We start from the raw sequence: 18,707 nt of genomic DNA, 5'->3' as shown, positions 1-18,707 counted from the left end.
TACTTCGTAAAAGGATTTATTCATTAATAAACAAGTCTTATAATATTTTTTTTCAAAAACGCAGATCGACTTATTTTCTAAATGTTATAAGTGAATTAACAACAAGAAAAAGAAGAAATTTAGCTCCCCTCCCCCCCTCCCCCAAAAAAAGAAAGACAGAAAGAAAAATTTTTATCACATTATCATACTACCTCAGCGCAAACAATGATCCGCAAAAAATTACATTCACACTATCTTCCTAATTCTTTGTATACTTTACTGTAGAGTAAACATTAAATAACTAGCAAAAAGCAATAAACAGCCTCTTGCATGGCCGAAACAAGTCAAGCCGAAACGGAAGGCAGTACGTGTTTTGCAACACGCAAATATGGCGCAAAGAAGAAAACTTTTGCCCGAACCTTTTAGTCACGAATTCCTTTATTGAAATAAACCACTTTATGCTTATGAACATGGAAAATGTTATTCTTTTTGAAAGCTGAAACTAATGGTGACGCACTTTTCAACAAAATGGTTCTGTTTTAGTTGTCCTTACACGACTCAAACAAGCGATATTTTGTAATAATACATGAGCTGAACATTTTTAATGGTTGTTGTTAAGTTAAAAGTTAAGAGTATTTTAATATAGTAAATTGTAACGGCGAAAAATAATTTCTGCATACTTTACAAATTTTTCACAAGTTGTTTTCCATGATGTATATGTTTTTTGTATTTCTTTCTAGAACCTTACATATACTCTCGAAACCTTTTAAAATGCTCATATTTTTAAGCTGGACAGAAGCTTTGCCTAAAACATGCATTTCAAGGTCAAGGAATCATGCTAAACATGCTTTAAGGGATAATTTTCGTACAGCAATGTTTTTAAAATCACTGCAAGTTTCAAGACCATATTAACTTCTATTTTATAACACTAGAATGATATGAAATAAAATAATGTTATTCCTATAAAAATTCTGTGTCTAAAATTAATGATTTTGCACTGAATATTACTTTAAGTTATCATGAATAATGCGCTGAAATGAATCAGCACTTCGAAATCTATTTATACATTGTCGCTTATTGAGCCACGGCACTAACCGTACAGCCTTATGAATGCTTCTTAAAATAAATGTAATTGGTGTTTTCGATAACCATAGACCTTGAGTACTGGTAGTGATATTACGACTTTGCATAACTGCAACTTAGTATCATTGATAGCTTTCTTAGAAACAGAATTCCCTTTTTTGTTATCCTTCTTTCTCTACCATCAGCCTCACCAAAGAACTCAAAGTCTTATCTCAGTTCTATATAGGCACTTAGCTAATAAATGTTAAGTATCTGATCCGATACCCAAGAATCAGCGATTCGATGTAGGTGCTGCCAACTTTGGCCAAAACGTCGAACATATTTAGCACTTTATTTGCGAAAATTCGACGAATCAAATAAAACGTATATGTGGTGGTAATTCTTAAAATAATTTCACGTTTTATTTTAGTTGGGCTCTTGTGGGAAAAAGTTTATATCATATTAGCATTTTAAAAATATTACTGTTGAAATTTTGTGCGTATTCCAATTTGCTGTGAAATTGATGTCACGAGATTTAAAATAATCGCGATAAGCGTAGGTGACGTATAGACATATAAAGGTGACGATGTGTGCTCTACTAAGCATTATATAACACAGACAAGAGTTCCAGCAGGGATGGATAGCCGAGTCTCAACCCAACTATTAACCACTGCAGTTAAGGTCTGTATTACCACTATGACTTCGCATGATTCCTCTCATTTGCGATTATGGGCTCTGGTTAGCTGGATGATCTATAACATTGTCTCTCAAGTAAGGTGTCATTCTCCCTACGGAAATTTCGTATTTTCAGGGAAGGAATGCCTTTCAGACTTTAGTTAGCTGTTCAGCATTTAGTTTTAGTTCATGAATATGAAAACTTACTTTATAAGGTATTTCTTCCGCCTTAGCGTGCCTTCGTGATGTAGTGGGCAGCACCCCCGACGCGTATTCGAGAGGTCCGTGGTTCGAGTCCCGGCGAGGCATTGCTCATTTTTCATCTCTTCTGCTTCAAAAATACCGAATGTTTCTATAACTTTTATTCACGTTTTGGCATTTATCAACATTTTCTAAATCTTTTCTGTTTAATTTATAAAACACATTAAAAACAACATAAATTAAATAAATGTATTTGTATTTTTTGAATTTTAAAAAAGGGAGAGAAGGATCATCTAGCAATGATGATAAGTCTGCATGAGGTAAAAAAGTTTTAGAATTACTGATCTAACCTTTCTATTTTTATTGCTGATTTATATTTCGTACAAGTGAGTTAATTATCTTTTGAACTATGTATTAAAAAATCCTTCAAAACTTGAAACGCAAGAAGACGAAGTTTCTTTGCAAAAATATCCCACGTTTTCTTGTACTAATTCTTGAAACTATATGGTAAAATAGCTGTTGAATTTTAACATGTGACTTAAATGTAACTTTCAAAGCATTTATATGCGGCATTTCACTATTACATAGCATCAGAGAAATTTTAGGTAGTTCAACTATCAGTAAAAAAATTTTTTTCATCTTTGTTTAGGTTTATACAATCATCCCTTGTGTTTTTACACACAAATAATCAGTTTCATCTATTTACTACAGTCAAACAGATTTCAGTTGCTAAGCGTGTTAAAAGTGCATTAATTCCCCAGGTAACCCATAACTAAAGAATGAAGAGTACATTCCAACCAGGAAAAGCCACTATAGGTCTAATTGCATCAGTTTAATCAAATCTCTAAGCAAATCATTTCGTCGCCCTTTAAATAGTCCCTTCCACTTAGAGATTATCAGGGCCTGTCTGCCAATAGGTTCACAAAGAAACATCTAAATAATTTTGCCTTAACAACGATTCAGTATTTTCTAATATATTGTAAAACTTAATTTAATTCTTTGGTATGTAACTTCAGTTACGCTAATTGTGCTGTCGCAGAATTTACCTTTCCAGAAAGACTATATACTCTACATATCCTACATAAAATTTATTATTACTATAATTGAAATGGAACTTGAAATTATAGCTTTACATCATGGCTTCAGTGTTTACAAATGCTATTAAGTATTTTCTAACGGCGGTACTATCAGTCATGTGAATGGCAAAAACCAATTAAATATCAAAACTGTTAAACAGAAAATTTAGTAAATTTAATCTAATTTGTCTCATGTTTATCACTGCCATATTGCAATATATACACTTTTGGATACTTCTCAGAAACAGGGCTGATATTTGAGATGCTTCAAGTCCAGCCAGCTCTAACTATGTATAAAACTTTAAGTCTATAGGTTCGGTAGTTTCCTGTGCTAAATCTGCATTAATATGTACACCAAATATAAAGTCTTTTATGAATTAATAGAGATAACTAAGTTCATTAAATTGAAATTCATATTTATGCACAGCAACATATTATCATATATATGTTATCATAATTACTCAGTTTTTTAATGTTTAGTTATACGAATAGTTTTTTTTTTTTTTTTTTTTTTTTTCTTTCTGCTCTTTTTTCAGAAATAATAATTAGTAGATTTCGTCAGATACAAAGTGAAAAAATGAACAATAAGCTGTCAAAAATAAGATTTTTACTGCCATCTTAACAACTTTAAATAACTTACTGAGGAACTAAAATACTGTTGCGTGCGTACGGGTTCGTTACGAAATGAATGCACACGTCCGATGAAAAATGAACAAAAAATTATTATTATCACAACAAAAATGCTTAAATCTTCTCAAATTATCATGCAGTATTACAATATCTCACACTAGTAATCTTTTAACTACTCAAATGTCCAATAGAACGTAATTCAAAACAGCTAAAGATAGCTAATCCGCGAATTCGCTACAATCAACAAGAGCAGTTTTCTAAACAACAACAAACTAAGCAACTACAAACTGAGATGTTTTCCTCCTTTTATAAGGTTTTAAAATCACGCGCTAGAATTTTCCAGTACTTTCTCGAAATCAAAAAGAGATATTTATTTATTTAATGCACGCGCTCTTGTATTTTCAATTTTCCGGCTTAGCTTTCTTTTAATATTCGTCACGCGCTGCACTGCGCGAGAAATAAAACCATTTAATTTATAATTGAACTAACATTAGCTTTTTAAATACCAAATTCGTAACACTGCCCCCTTCTCAAGGACTGCACGTCCCGGGCAGTACAATCCCTGGACAGGAAGCTAAACTTACAACTGTGGCATAAATGCAACTGAGGCATAAACATTACATTACAATAAATGTAATAGATAACTTAAACAAATCAAATGCTATCAAGTATAAATACAAAACAAATACTTAATACAAATCAAATCAAATACACATTTAAAAACAAAAAGGACCATGGTCTTATACTATTTACAATTATTTACATTACGTACTATGGCCATAGTAATGTGCTAACCTGTCGTAATGAACGACTTTAGGTTTAGAGTTCGAAGACTTACGAATCCGAACCACGACGTCATTCAGCCTGTTTAGGACTGTGTACGGACCATCCCAAGGTGACTGTAATTTCGGACAGAGTCCCTTCCGTCGAGTCGGATTCCACAACCACACCTTGTCTCCTTCGTGGAATTGATGTTCAGTAGCTCTTGTGTCGTATCGGGTCTTCATCTTCTCCGTCGCCAAGTTGACTCTCTCTCGTGCAAAGTTGTGCATCACTTCAAACCGGGCCTGGAGATCTTGAATATATTCCTCAGGCGATGAAGGAGCATCCGGAGGGCGCCCAAACAAGAGATCACAAGGCAGACGAAGGTCACGACCGAAGAGCATCTGTGATGGAGAATAGCCGGTAGTCTGGTGGACAGCACTGCGGTAAGCCAGTAAACAGAGTGGTAATTTCTTGTCTCAGTCCTGTTGGTTTCTGGAAACCACTAATGAGAGGTTATTAAGGATGGTTCGATTGAACCTTTCTACCATGCCGTCCGACTGGGGATGTAATGGCGTCGTTTGAGTTTTGTCAATGCCGAATAGTTTGCATAGTTCTTTGATTACTGCCGAGGCAAAATTCCTTCCCTGATCAGAATGTAACTGAAGAGGAACTCCGAACCTGGAAATCCAGTACTGTGACAGCCTCTTGATCAGGAATAGGATAAGCTTCAGGCCACTTGGTGAAGTAATCAATGACAACGAGTATGTATTTGTTGCCATCAGCAGTTCGTAGCAGAGGTCCCAAGATGTCAAAGGCGATACGTTCAAACGGCGCACCTACGTTGTAACGTTGCAGCTTGCCTCGGCTGCGTTTCCTCGGTCCTTTCCGACCTGCACAGGCATCGCAAGAACGGCACCACTTTTGCACGTCATCCTTTGCATTATTCGAGTAAAAGCGCTCACGAACTCTCTGTAAGGTCTTCATAATTTCAAAGTGACCTCTTGTAGGGCTGTTATGTAGTTCTTTAATGACATCAGGAATCCGGGATCTTGGAAGTATCAGTTGCCATCGGAACGTCTTCCCATCATCCGATTCGAATTTCCGGTATAAGACACCGTTTCGAAAGTGAAGTGAATCCCAGAGTGCCCAATAGTGTTTGATTGTAGGACTACAGATAGAAATGTCCTGCCAGGCAGGTTTTCTGGTTGATGACTCCATTAAATCAATTATGGGTTTAATGTCGCGGTCTTCCATCTGGTCTTTCCTGACTTCATCATCATTCCACGGTTCTCGATCAGCCGATGTTGATGTTGTAATTTGTCTTGCGACCGGAGTCAGCAGCTCGTATTTCGCTTCCACCCTGGAACAATATCCGGAGCTTTCTTGGCAAGGTCTTCTAGACAGGGTGTCGGCGTTTCCGTGTGATGATCCCTTACGATGACGGATAGTGATGTCATATTCTTGGAGTCTCTGTATCCACCTGGCTATTTGACCCTCAGGATTCTTGAAATTTAAAAGCCAGGTCAATGATGCATGATCGGTGCGGAGCAGGAATTTTCTGCCGTATAGATAGTGATGGAACTGTTCTACAGCTTTGACTATGGCGAGCAACTCTTTCCTGGTGACACAATAATTCCTCTCCGGTTTAGACAGGCACTTGCTCCAGCACGCCACTACACGTTCTTGGCCGTCTATTTCTTGGGACAAAACAGCACCGACACTTTCATTGCTCGTGTCGGTGTCGAGAATAAATGGTCGGTCTAGCTGAGGATACGTCAGGATTGGTGCAGATGTTAAAGCCTTCTTTAAGTTGTTAAATGCATCCTCGCATTCTTTTGTCCACAAGAATCTTTGCTTGCTCTCTGTCAGCTTGTGAATGGGTCTTGCGATGGAAGAAAAGTCCTTCACGACTCTCCTATAGTAGGTGCAAAGCCCTAGGAAGCTTCTCAGCTGATGGACATTTTCGGGACGTTTCCAGGATTTAACCGCTGATACCTTTTCAGGATCCGTGCGCACACCTTCTGCAGAGATGACATGTCCCAGGTAAGTCACTTCCTTTCGGAACAATTTGCATTTAGCGGGACTCAGCTTCAGATTGGCTTCTTTCAGTTTCTGAAGCACCTTCCTAAGATTTTCTAATTGTTCTTCAAAACTCTTTCCGACGATGATGATGTCGTCCGGGTATATCAGGCAGGCTTCGTAGGAAAGGCCTTTCAAAACAGTCTCCATAAGACGTTCGAATGTTGCCGGCGCATTATACAGTCCAAACGGCATCACCTTGAATTGCCAAAGCCCTTGTCCCGTAGTAAATGCCGTCTTTTCTTGGTCTTCAGGCTGTATTTCTACCTACCAATACCCACTCTTTAAATCAAGTGTTGAGAACCACTTGCTTCCAGAAAGAGTGTCTAGAATGTCGTCAGTTCTAGGAAGAGGGTAACTGTCTTTCTTCGTAACCTCATTCAACCGGCGATAGTCGACGCAAAATCTTGTTGAGCCGTTTTTCTTTCTGACTAGGACGATGGGAGATGCCCATGGACTTACTGAAGGCTCGATGACATCGCCTTCTTTCATATCTTTTAACAGTGTTCACACCTCTTCCTGTTTAGCAAACGGTAGACGTCTTCGATGTTGCTTGATCGGGGGATGATCGCCGGTATCTATTCTATGTTGTGTCAAACTAGTTCGACCCACGTCAGAAGACGAGCGGGAGAAAACAACTTGAAGATCTTTAATGACGCGATCGGCAGCATTCCTCTCTTTATCGTTTAATTGCGCATTCTGCAATAACTCCGATGTAATGCTCTCTGAGGACACGGACTCTTGGATGTTACTCTTTCTTTCAACGCTGGTTACTGGAGTACATGCTGCAACCACTTCACCTTTCTTAATAATTCTCCCCTTCTCAGTTACATTTTAGACTCTCACCGGGATAACCGTTCTGGATAGCTCGACGAGTGTTGAGGCTACTAGTACTCCTTTTGGGCTATTACAGTTATTGGGATATTCTATGATGCCGTAGCGGAAATTTCTATTTTCGGCTATGGATCCAGGAAGTAAAAACTCGGTTCTTGCGGGTATTGTTATATCATCTTGAGCTATAATTTTGTGGATAGATTTAACTTCTTCGTCATTAACTCCAAATAAAGCTATGTCCTCAGATGTAGAATGGATTCGTTATTTTTAAAGTCCAAGGAAAAATTGTATTTCCTTAGAAAGTTCAATCCGAGTATGCAAGAATCAGTGATCTCTGCTACATATGCCGTGTGATGGTAAGCGGCATTTCCAAACGTGATGTTAACATTTACTTTTCCGTTGATGTCGATCTTCTCACCGGACACAGTCTGGAGGGTAACGCATGGCGGCGTCCAAATAAGTTTGTTTCCCAGTTTTTGAGCCAAATCTTTTCGGATGATGGTAACGTTGGCTCCTGTATCTATCGTCATATTGCATTGAACTCTATTAATATGTCCTATTATGAAAAGTCCATTACTGCCGCCTCTCACTGCATAAATCTGAAGCGCTTTAAACTGGGGCTTTTCATTATCTGGCAGCCTCTGCCCCGCGAGATGGCCACTAATTAGTTTCCCTGCTGTTTGTTAGGAGTGGTTTTAACATCCGTACCCTGAGGTGTTCTGCAGTTTCGTCGTATGTGTCCTTCAGCACCGCAGTTCCAGCACTTTACGGTCGGTTTCTTGTCACCAATATTCCGTCTCAAGGCATTAAGTTGTCTAGTTAAATCGTCTAGACGAGCAGTGACTTGATCCCCTGGCTCCTGGACTTGAGCAGCTCTGACTGGATGGCGGTCTCGACGGGTGGCTTGCTGGGCTGCCTCGAATTTCATGGCGTTGTAACAGCTTTAAATAATATTAAAATCTTGCAGTTTAAATAATTTAAATAGATGAACATTAAGGTATTTGTGAATGGCAATATTTGAAACCAGACTCGAGTGCCTCGTGCGACTCTCGCACGAAGAATGTAATTTATTTTTAAATGTTAGAATGTTTTCTCTTCTTGTTTGTATGTCACCATTTTTGAGCGTTAAATAAAAGTTATTGCTGTGTTCCATCATTGGAGTTGCTTCATATCGCCAAAGAAGTATCACAGTCTTAATTATTTTGGAGGCACCGACCAAGATCGAATAATCGTGCGTATTTTTATTTCATTAGTTCATCACTGAACATAATATTAGTGATACCAGATTATTACTTCCTGTTAATATTAAATTGCTTTATTTTATTAGTTCATCACTGAACGCAATATTAGTGATACCAGATTATTACTTCCTGTTGATTTTGAATTGCCTTATTTTATTAGTTCATCACTGAACGTAATATTAGTGATACCAGATTATTACTTCCTGTTAATATTGAATTGTCTTATTTTATTAGTTCATCACTGAACATAATATTAGTGATACCAGGTTATTACTTCCTGTTAATATTGAATTGCCTTATTTTATTAGTTCATCACTGAACGTAATATTAGTGATATCAGGTTATTACTTACTGTTAACACTGAACTGCCTTATTTTATTAGTTTATCACTTGAACGTAAACTTAGTGATACCATTTTAATGCCGTTTCTACTAGAGCTCAAAGGAAAAGAAAAATAGCTGAAGAGCAGATCTTTGAACCGATGAAGGAAGAAAATAAAGCATCTAGAGATGTATTTGAAAAAGAAGTTAAATCACCAGAATTAAACGTGGAAGATGTTCACGAAAATTTGAAAAACGATAAAGAAATTAATATTGAGAATCATTTTGCAATGCAGTGTTATCATCATCTTTCGGCTTTTGATTTAATATCAAAGCCGCTACTAATAGACGAAGAAAACAATTGTCGAAAGCAAATGACAATTGAATATTATCCGAAAGGCACCGATGAACTGAGGAAAGGCTTTGCTGTGAATTATAGCCGAGGAACTGTCCACTATGGAAGAGATCTAGGCGCCGTCAAGAAAAAAAAGGAAGACTAAATCATTTTCCATTTTTTTCTCTATTTTAAATGTGGTGTAAAAATATGTGTCTAAAAAATTTTGGTCTAAAGTTTGGAACTTATGGGAGAAATTACCTCTTTTAAAATAATTCAGAATGCCGAGCTCATAAACTTTCGAATTTTACAGAGCTTTTCCCTTCGGAAAAAGTCTCTCTGTTGGGGGAGAGGTTGTAACAGCTTTAATATCGTTATTAATCTCTCGTGCATTTGAAATAGATGAATAATAAATAATGTACAGACTACTGGCAATATTGAAATGCAGGCTCGAGAGCTGCATTCATTTCCTCGCACGAAGCATGTAATTATTATTTTTTAAATAAGTTTATAGAATATGTTTTCTTTTCTTGTTTGTATGTCGCCATTTTTTTTGAGTGTTAAATAAAAGTTATTGCTGTGTTCCATCATTGGAGTTGCTTCATTTCGCCAAAGAAGTATCACAGCGTACACTAAAGCGCTTTTCAGATTTTTAACATCCGCCATTCGCAGTGCTTTCTGTATTTCAGGGTCCCGGATGCCATCGATGAAATATTGCAGGGACAGGATTTCCCTTGTTTCTGTCGGGCACTCCAAAAAGGTGTGATGTGACAGCCTTTCAACATCCGTGGCGAGCTCCTGAAGTATTTCGGTGAGCTTCTGTTGACGGGATTTTAGTTGGAGCCTGCTGTAGTCTTTTAAACATTTCTCCCCGAAGCGCAGCTCCAAGGCGCCGGACAGAGCTTCGAAATCTAACCTTTTGTTTTCGGGAAGAGTCTGAAGGATATACGCTGCGTCGGCTCTTAAAGAAACGGCGAGATGACAGGCCTTCGCTTGGGAATCCCATCCATTCGCATCCGCCACGATAGAAAATGGTGTCTTATACACCTGACAGGAGGTCTTCCCATTATATGTCGATAGCTTCAGAGAGGGACGAGCAGGCATGGGTAGAAATTTTAAACCATCCGAAGTGCTCCCTGCCGTCGCTACGAATTTCTTTAAAGTTTCAACTTCTTTGGCGACGACAGCAGAAATTCTGTCTTCGATTTGTTGTTCAATATGTCTTTGGACGGCAAAAACTCTGTCTTTGATTTGTTGTTCAATATGTCCTTGTACGGCAGAAACTCTTTCTTCAATTTGTTGTTGGAAGGCTGAAACTCTTCCTTTGACTCGTTGTTCCACAGCCGACACTCTATCTTGTATTTAATCTTTGACAGAAGAAACCTTTTCTTCAATTTGCCCGACTTTATTTTCGACAGCTCCTATTCTGTCTTCCATAGCCTCAAATTTACTTTCTATTACGCAGGTTATTTCTCTTTTCATTTCGTCTTGACCTGTTTCAATACTTTCTTGTACAGCTTTTATGTCTTCTTTAAAAGTTACTTGACCAGCTTCCAACTTTTCGTGAACGGCTTCCATTTCCTTTTTAACGGATCTCATCACAACTTTAACGGAATCTTGGCCCAATTTCATTTCTTCCTTAACGGATTCCTGGCCCAATTTCATTTCCACTTTAATTTCTTCTTTAAATGAGGCAAAGGCTGATATTAACTGCCTTAATTGCTCTTCCATCGCTCTTGTTATTGGCATTCAAATCCCACTTCTGACACCAAAAATTGTTGCGTGCGTACGGATTCGTTACTAAATGAATGCACAAGTCCGATGAAAAATGAACAAAAATTTATTATTATCACAACAAAAATGCTTAAATCTTCTCAAATTATCATGCAGTATTACAATATCTCACACTAGTAATCTTTTAACTACTCAAATGTCCAATAGAACGTAATTCAAAACAGCTAAAGATAGCTAATCCGCGAATTCGCTACAATCAACAAGAGCAGTTTTCTAAACAACAACAAAGTAAGCAACTACAAACTGAGATGTTTTCCTCCTTTTATAAGGTTTTAAAATCACGCGCTAGAATTTTCCAGTACTTTCTTGAAATCAAAAAGAGATATTTATTTATTTAATGCACGCGCTCTTGTATTTTCAATTTTCCGGCTTAGCTTTCTTTTAATATTCGTCACGCGCTGCACTGCGGGAGAAATAAAACCATTTAATTTATAATTGAACTAACATTAGCTTTTTAAATACCAAATTCATAACAATACTGCCGCCCAGACGGTACAATGGTTAGGGGGGGGCCCTACTGCGGTACCGAAAGCCTGGGTTCGAATCCCGGCGAATGCATGGATGTTTGTAAATGTATAGTGTCTTTTCAGCATGGGGGCACTCTAATTGTATGGTGAGCCGAAAGACCTCCCGTGTGGTTTGGTGACAGTACACAGTAAATTAATCACATTTTAAACAGCTCAGTCTACGGAATAACTATTCAGTTACTTAAATAAAATTAGTATTCAGGACACAAAATACGCTGTAAATAAATATCATTAGGAATGAAGTAATTATTTACAAATGGCATTAATGAATGACGTTTACCGTCAGAATTTGAACGATATCAGTGATTTCAAACTTGCTTAATAAAGTTGGTTAGAACTTCTTGTTTTTTCATAGTGCAATGCTATATATTCAGGATTAAGAACAGTTAAATTACATATTACTGTGGGTTAAAAAAAAGAATATTCTGGAATAATCTATTGTTACTCATGTTTTCCGTGGGCAGTTTTTTTCACATTGATGGTTTGGAATAGTAACCTTTCAACAGAAACAAACTTAACTCTGTTTTATAACAAGACCCCATCAATACTCAATCCCATTAATTGAATAACTAGAAGTTAATCGTCTTCTAATTCCAGCTAACCAATACTTTAATGTCCTAACTCTTGGTATTTTAACTTTACCTAGCTATTCTAACTTTACCTACGGTATCTCATCTACGCCACTGCAGTTTTAAAACTAGTCCACTATTTCCAGTTTGCGAAAATCAGTTTAAAGCAAATATTTCGTAATCGATTGCTTCTTACTTTCCTGCCGTCAACAAAATTACGTATAATAAGAATTACGTATTTCTAACGGTTCGGGGATACTACATTGGTTCCCAAAAATTAAGTAAGAATCACAAAAATAGCTATAACTCGTTCGAAAATAAGCCAGTTGGTAAAAATCTGAATGTCAAAAAACGATTTCCTGAGTAAAACTGCAATATGCAAATTAGTGGCGCTGCAATTGAAATACGTCATCTGCGAAGAGAATAAAATTGTATGAGTCAGAGCAAGCCTGAAAATTTCGTTGTGAGACTGCGATAAGAAATCTTGGATAGCCAATTTGTAACAATGACCTCGAGGCATCATTTGCCCTAAGTACTGTGGTGGAGAGCTATTGGACGATTAGAGGCTGGTCTAGAAGTCAGACAGAAGTGGCCACATAGCTAAATATGAGTCTTTCTGTGGTTCATAGTCTTAGGCAACAATTTTTAACCAGAGATTCGGCAACCAGGAAGTTCAGCCACGGATGGTCAAACTGCTACGACAAGTGCTGATGACTGACATTTGTTGTTATGCGCACGAAGGTATAGAAGCTAAACTCCGACTCAAATCAAATCCTCCCTTGCTGTAGCCACTGAAAGGTTGGTGTCAACGTCAACCGTGCGTAGAAGGCTTCACGAAGGACGTCTGTACGTGAGACGACCAGCTATTTGCGTATCGCTCAGGTCACGTCATAGAAGGGAACGTTTGAGGCGGGCACGTCAACATGTCCATTGGACAGCTGATTAATCGAGGGCTCTTCTCTTTACAGATGAGTCCAGATTTAGCCTCCAAAATGATCGTGGGCGTTATTTGATTTGAAACCCGTTATCACCCATCAAACACCGCGAAAGAGATACATACGGAGAAGACAATGTTTGTGTTTGGGGTGGTATATATTTGGGTGGACGTACAGACCTCCATGTCTTTCCATGTAGAACCGTGTATGCTCAGGCTTATAGAGATGGCATCCTTGATGTTTATGTGCGCCCTTATGATAATTTCCTGCTACAGGAAGATAACACTAGACCTCAGAGTGCTCGGATCGTGGAAGATTATCTTTAGCAGCAAACAATTCAGCACATGGATTGGCCAGCTCGATCACCGGACCTGAATCCTATCGAGCATATTTGGGAATATGTATAGCTCCTTCCCGGATCCTTAACCCGCTTGCAACTATTTTGCAATAATAATGTCTCTCACTTTCTATGGAACTGATAGACCGCATAATTGACAACATGTCATATCGCTGTATGTGTTGTATTGCTTCTAGAGATCATATTCCATATTGGAGTTAATTTCCATATACCAAACTGACACATCCGATTTGTTCATTTTATACATACGCTAATTTTTGTAAGACCATAATTTTCTGGGTAATTCCCTATCATGTTATTTTATACCTTACAATGTGTTGTATATTGTGGGTCACTTTCATTTTAAATTCTACATGTAACTTTTTGAGTAATCGTCCTTTTTGTGCTTTCTCCTTAATTAATGATAACCAGTGAATTTCTATTATTATTAAGTAAGGGGCTAGAATGTTTTTATATCTTGCCGCAAATTTGGTAAGTAAATTTGTAACAAACTTTCGTTGATTTAGAAAGCCGGAAATTATTTAATCAATGCATATGAAAGTCTAATTAGTTAGTGTAAGTAATTAATGATTGTTGCTATCAATTTGTAAAGACATATGGGCTTGTGGAAGCAGGAAACACGAAAAATGTGTAATATAGTGACCGGAATTCAATCTCCAGACCACCTGATTGAAAGCAAGGCATTCCTACAATCACACCACAAAAGCATGCAGTAAGGAAGGAGAAAATGTCTTGTATTTCCTCTCATTTAAGTGGCGACTAGGGAAGTACAGAGCCAATCATCATATCCTAATGGCGACGAATCCCATTCGATTGCCATCCGAATGTATTTTCAGTTATACTACGAAGACACATGGTAAGGAGAGGAAAATACCTTACCTGCTAAGCACTGGGGCAGAATCGTCAATCAGCGGGTTTCGGATATTTAGTTTAAATTATCTTTAGCTTTCTTAAACATATTTACGAGACGCAGATGTGTTTCAAATTTCCTATTATACAATTTAAACCGAATTTAAGTTAGTTCTGTCAAGACGATAAGTGGAGCTAAATAATTATATTCTAGCCAGCAGTGTGTGTAATTAAGGATTAAACTTGAAAATTTTAGAGTTCATTAGTAGTTTAATTCAAATCTTATTAACAATACTTAACTCTGATATTTTATTTAATCCATAAACAGATTATTTCTATCATTATCACAGTTTTAACTGTCTTTACTAGTTCCTCTACAATCTGCCAAACTTAAAGTTGAATAGTCCTAACATATCAAACAATTAGATACGACTTTTTTGGATTTTGCTGTGTTGTGTTAATTTCCTTTGACTAAATTGCAAGTCTATTTTAACTTTGTTGCTATCGTTTGATATTTTGCCTGCTAATCGCTGATTCATTTTTTTATTAATTTAAGAATGAAAATTTTAATAAAATTTAATCAGATTTATCTATCTCTGTCTGATTTCAAAAATGTTGCTTAACTAGAGTTAATAATGCTACTCTGTTTAAAAAGTAAAGTTTAAATACATGTTTTTGAATTCTAAAGGAAATAATTTAGAAAAGACTTTATTTTCGATGAAAGAATGTAATGAAGCTTTCATATTTAGAAAAAGAACCATAAAACTGTGCTGAAAAGAGGCAATTGCTTCAAATAAAAACTTTGTGGGAAATGCATACTTCCGATTTAGTCTATGATGATGATAAATGGGAAGTACTTATATTTACTCGGCTTAAAGCCCTGATTACATCACTAGTTTTTGCAACACTTCCATTTCTGTCGATGCACACCATTTTCAACAGTAAATGCACTTCCATGTAAATTTAATAAATTAATCGTTACAGTTCTTTCATTCAGGTGATACACATAGTGTGTCCATAAACGTCGGACATTTATTTTTACAGCGGTTAGTTCTAGTAATACTTCCTGTTATGAAAAATTATATAAATATTAAAGTTATAAACATGAAATAAGTAAAATATTCTTTTCATGAGAATTTTAATATTAAAAAATCAGCTCTATGAAAATTAAGAAATATAGTCGCTTGTTCTCGTAATTAAGTTTAATAACATTTATGCTCATATATATATAATAATAATAATAAATTTTAAAAACTCAAAACGCTTGATTACCGTAGGAAACAGTCATTAACTTTATTCCATTTTGAAACTTGAGAGCATTTTTAGGTTCCGTACGCAAATTTAAGAGTGAAATGTTTAAATTTGTACACAAGTTAAAATAAAATATCAGTTTAGAAAAAGGTTTCTGAAGTTAATAAATTAAATATTTAACATTTCTATGAAGATTTTTGTGAAATGCTCTGAAGAATACAAACTATTCATAAAGGAAATCTCATTCACAGAATCTTATAAATTTCGAATTTTATCGAAATGTGACAGGTTTCACAATTTACACGTATCTAACAACCACATTATTGCATAAACTAGAAACAAATAAAAAAATTAATGTTTTTATAAAATAAGCTTTTATCAAAAAAAATTAATGAATTAAAGGTATAAAAATAATATATCATGAAGTTTAATGGGGAAAAGACATTAAAAATTCTCTTTATATAATTCATCTGTAATTTTATATTACGAATAATAAACCCGTTTAAAGCTTAATATTTCGTTTAAATTTTTCAGCGAAAGTTAAGTGTTTTGTGTTTAAGTTTTATAATGTTTATAAAATTTTACTGCTTATAACTATAAAGACTGGGATATGAAAAGATAGATTTCTTAATTTTTATATAATTGATTTTTTAAATTTAAAAATGCCAAAATATTAATATTTGCGTCATTAAAAACATTTTATAAGTATGTATCTATGATCAACGGCTGTGAAAATAAAGGCCTCGTATAGGTACTTTTATGAGCATGGTGTATACGAGTCAAACATGCGTTTTTAAATATGACTTGTTTATGAATTCTTATTTCCATCACCTAAACAATTCTCAAAACATATTAATTTATCCTATGTTCCTTTTATTTAATATATTTTACCCAATTTTCTTGAATCAAATGGTCTGGGACATTGCTCTAAGTTATTCGATTATCTGTTGCTAATGCAATGCATATATATAGTTCTAGTTTCTGATAGCAAAAGTCAACATTTTTACAGCGGTAGACTTTTAATGTTTAATAATTCTTTATTAAGAACTTACCATTTAATCTGGGATAAAATGTTTTGAATTACTTAAGTTCATTAATTATCTTCACAATATTATCATCATGAAAAATCTTCAGAAGAAATAATTTAACTAATTTAGGAATGTAAGTAAAGTTTTTTTATTACTACGAGTGAATATGGCAATTCTAATTATTCTGAAGAAAGTTTAGCATTTTTTCACTATCAGTTATGAATATACATAATAATTAATCTGCAAAATAATTTATGGCTTAAAAACATATGTCTTTACTTTCTTTTCTAGTACCGTTCTTAAAGTATAATGAGGTTTTGTCCTCGAAATTCTTCCACTTCTTTGTTATGCAATAAATATAAACTATATAAGATGTTTCCCTGTATTATGAATATCCCGCTAACCGGCTGGCTGCATGGGTACTTTCGTGGTTTTCCCCATGTGTAAAGTGTATGCGAGTCAGTTTCCCTTGGAAAGTCCTCGAGACTTTACCATAATCCACAAACCAAACCAAGCCAAACTAGTCATTATATGAATAATTGTATCATTTAAGAACATCTGTTCTTCACGTTTTGAGATTTTGAGCCATAATAAAATGGGAGAAAATCTTACTGTCAATATGAACAGCATTTATGTCTGACTATAGAACAGTTGTTACAAATTTCATAGACTTGAAGATATTCATAGAGAAGTTTGCTTTAGAATTATAGCTATAAACTCATGGAAATGTTAGATAACTCATAGTAAAGAACTAAAAATGAAAGTCTGAAGTTGTAATTGCAGAGTTGTAATTGCAGACGGAAATGTATAAAACTGGAGATGTGTTAGACATTCAAATGAAACGTTTTTGATTAATATGTTAGCTGAATGTTTAAAGCTGTATGGCTAAGTATTTGTTCTTTTAAAAAAGAGGCTTCTAATGTTAAACAATTTTACAATGAGCCAGAGATCGCTGCAGAACATTATACATACTTTTGTATTGCTTGTGAGATTAATGTAAAACCTATTTGCTATAATGGGCAAAGTAAAGATTCCTCAGAAATTCTAAACGTAAACAAAAGGAAATACAGCCTTCCAAAATCAAACCAATACTGAATATAGCCAAACTTTCCCCAAAAATGACTTCCCCAAGTCATTTTCTCCAAAAATGACTTGGTTCAAAATATTTAATAAATTAGAAAAATATTTAAACTTTATATCTGTACAGAATTTGCAGAAAGTATACCACTATCCACTTTCAATGGAGTTAACAAAGATAACCATACAAATACAATTATAAAAATATAAATTTATTACACAAGCAGGTGGAACGTTATGTCCATTTTATATCAGATACTGTAAAATTGTTCCGAGAAAACACTGTGACACTAGAGGTGCTGACTTGCGCTGACTTGAGACAAAACTTTTCATAGAGCTCGATTTTCTTACTCGAAAACTTCCTGTGAACAGCACGTTTATAAATTATAACAATTTATTATTTCTTCTACTGGATATATCTGAAAACAGTAGCCTTCAAATTTAAGCTGCAGCTATTGAAGAACTTGAAGGTGTTATATAAAACAATATAAATTCATACTTAATAATTACAAATGAACACCATATCTGTGAAACAACTAGAGCAAAAGTTCATTCTGGGTTATGAGGTAGGTAACTGTGTGTATAAGTCACTTAACTGAACATATCAATCAATATTGTAGCAATAACATACTAAGTATGTGAGCAGTCATAGTGAAACATAAAAACAAAATATGTAAACAATTCAATATTGCGTTGTGAAAATTTTTGTTAACCCGTTCTATGTTTAAGGTCCAGTGTAAAAGTTAAATACAATAAATACAAACAGGTTAATTATCAAACTAACGTTTATTTATGATAGGAAAATATTATGATTACAAAACAGAAGAGAGTCATGACCTCACTATACTTTACAATTAAAACGTGGTGGCTGGATATTGAGCATAGCTGAAGAACACTAAATAAAACATACCTTTAAACAAACAGGGTCGATGGGGGCCCCAACACCATAAAGGAAATTCACACAAAAATCTTGAGACTTAACAGGTAGTACGACTCAGGTATCTTTACAGGCATTTCGGCATAACTGTGGGAAGGAAAAGATAGAAGTTAGCGTAACTAAAAAGAAATCAAGTCATGATATCAACATCGTCGAGGTCTGGCTCCGTTCTCCCGCTCAAACAGC

The 18,707-nt window shown here is 35.5% G+C and overlaps 1 protein-coding gene across 3 annotated transcripts in view; it reads right to left on the bottom strand.

Moving 5' to 3' along the window:
* Positions 1 to 18,707, bottom strand: part of LOC146997764 (uncharacterized) — a 198,951-nt gene that overhangs the window by 118,166 nt on the left and 62,078 nt on the right. Inside the window, exon 2 of one of the 3 annotated variants that reach the window (XM_085814287.1) lies at positions 18,495 to 18,608. The exons of the other annotated variants lie outside the window; for them this stretch is intronic. The gene's annotated coding sequence lies outside the window, so the exon portion shown is untranslated. The remainder of the gene's footprint in view (positions 1 to 18,494; positions 18,609 to 18,707) is intronic. 3 annotated transcript variants of the gene reach the window in all.

Source organism: Stegodyphus dumicola, chromosome 4 (assembly GCF_044657685.1).
Source record: "Stegodyphus dumicola isolate Sdum_Otavi_A_Nest chromosome 4, ASM4465768v1".
Classification (NCBI taxonomy): Eukaryota; Metazoa; Arthropoda; class Arachnida; order Araneae; family Eresidae; genus Stegodyphus; species Stegodyphus dumicola.
The sequence above is the reverse complement of the archived record's forward strand: the minus strand, read 5'-3'. Positions and strand labels throughout refer to the sequence as shown.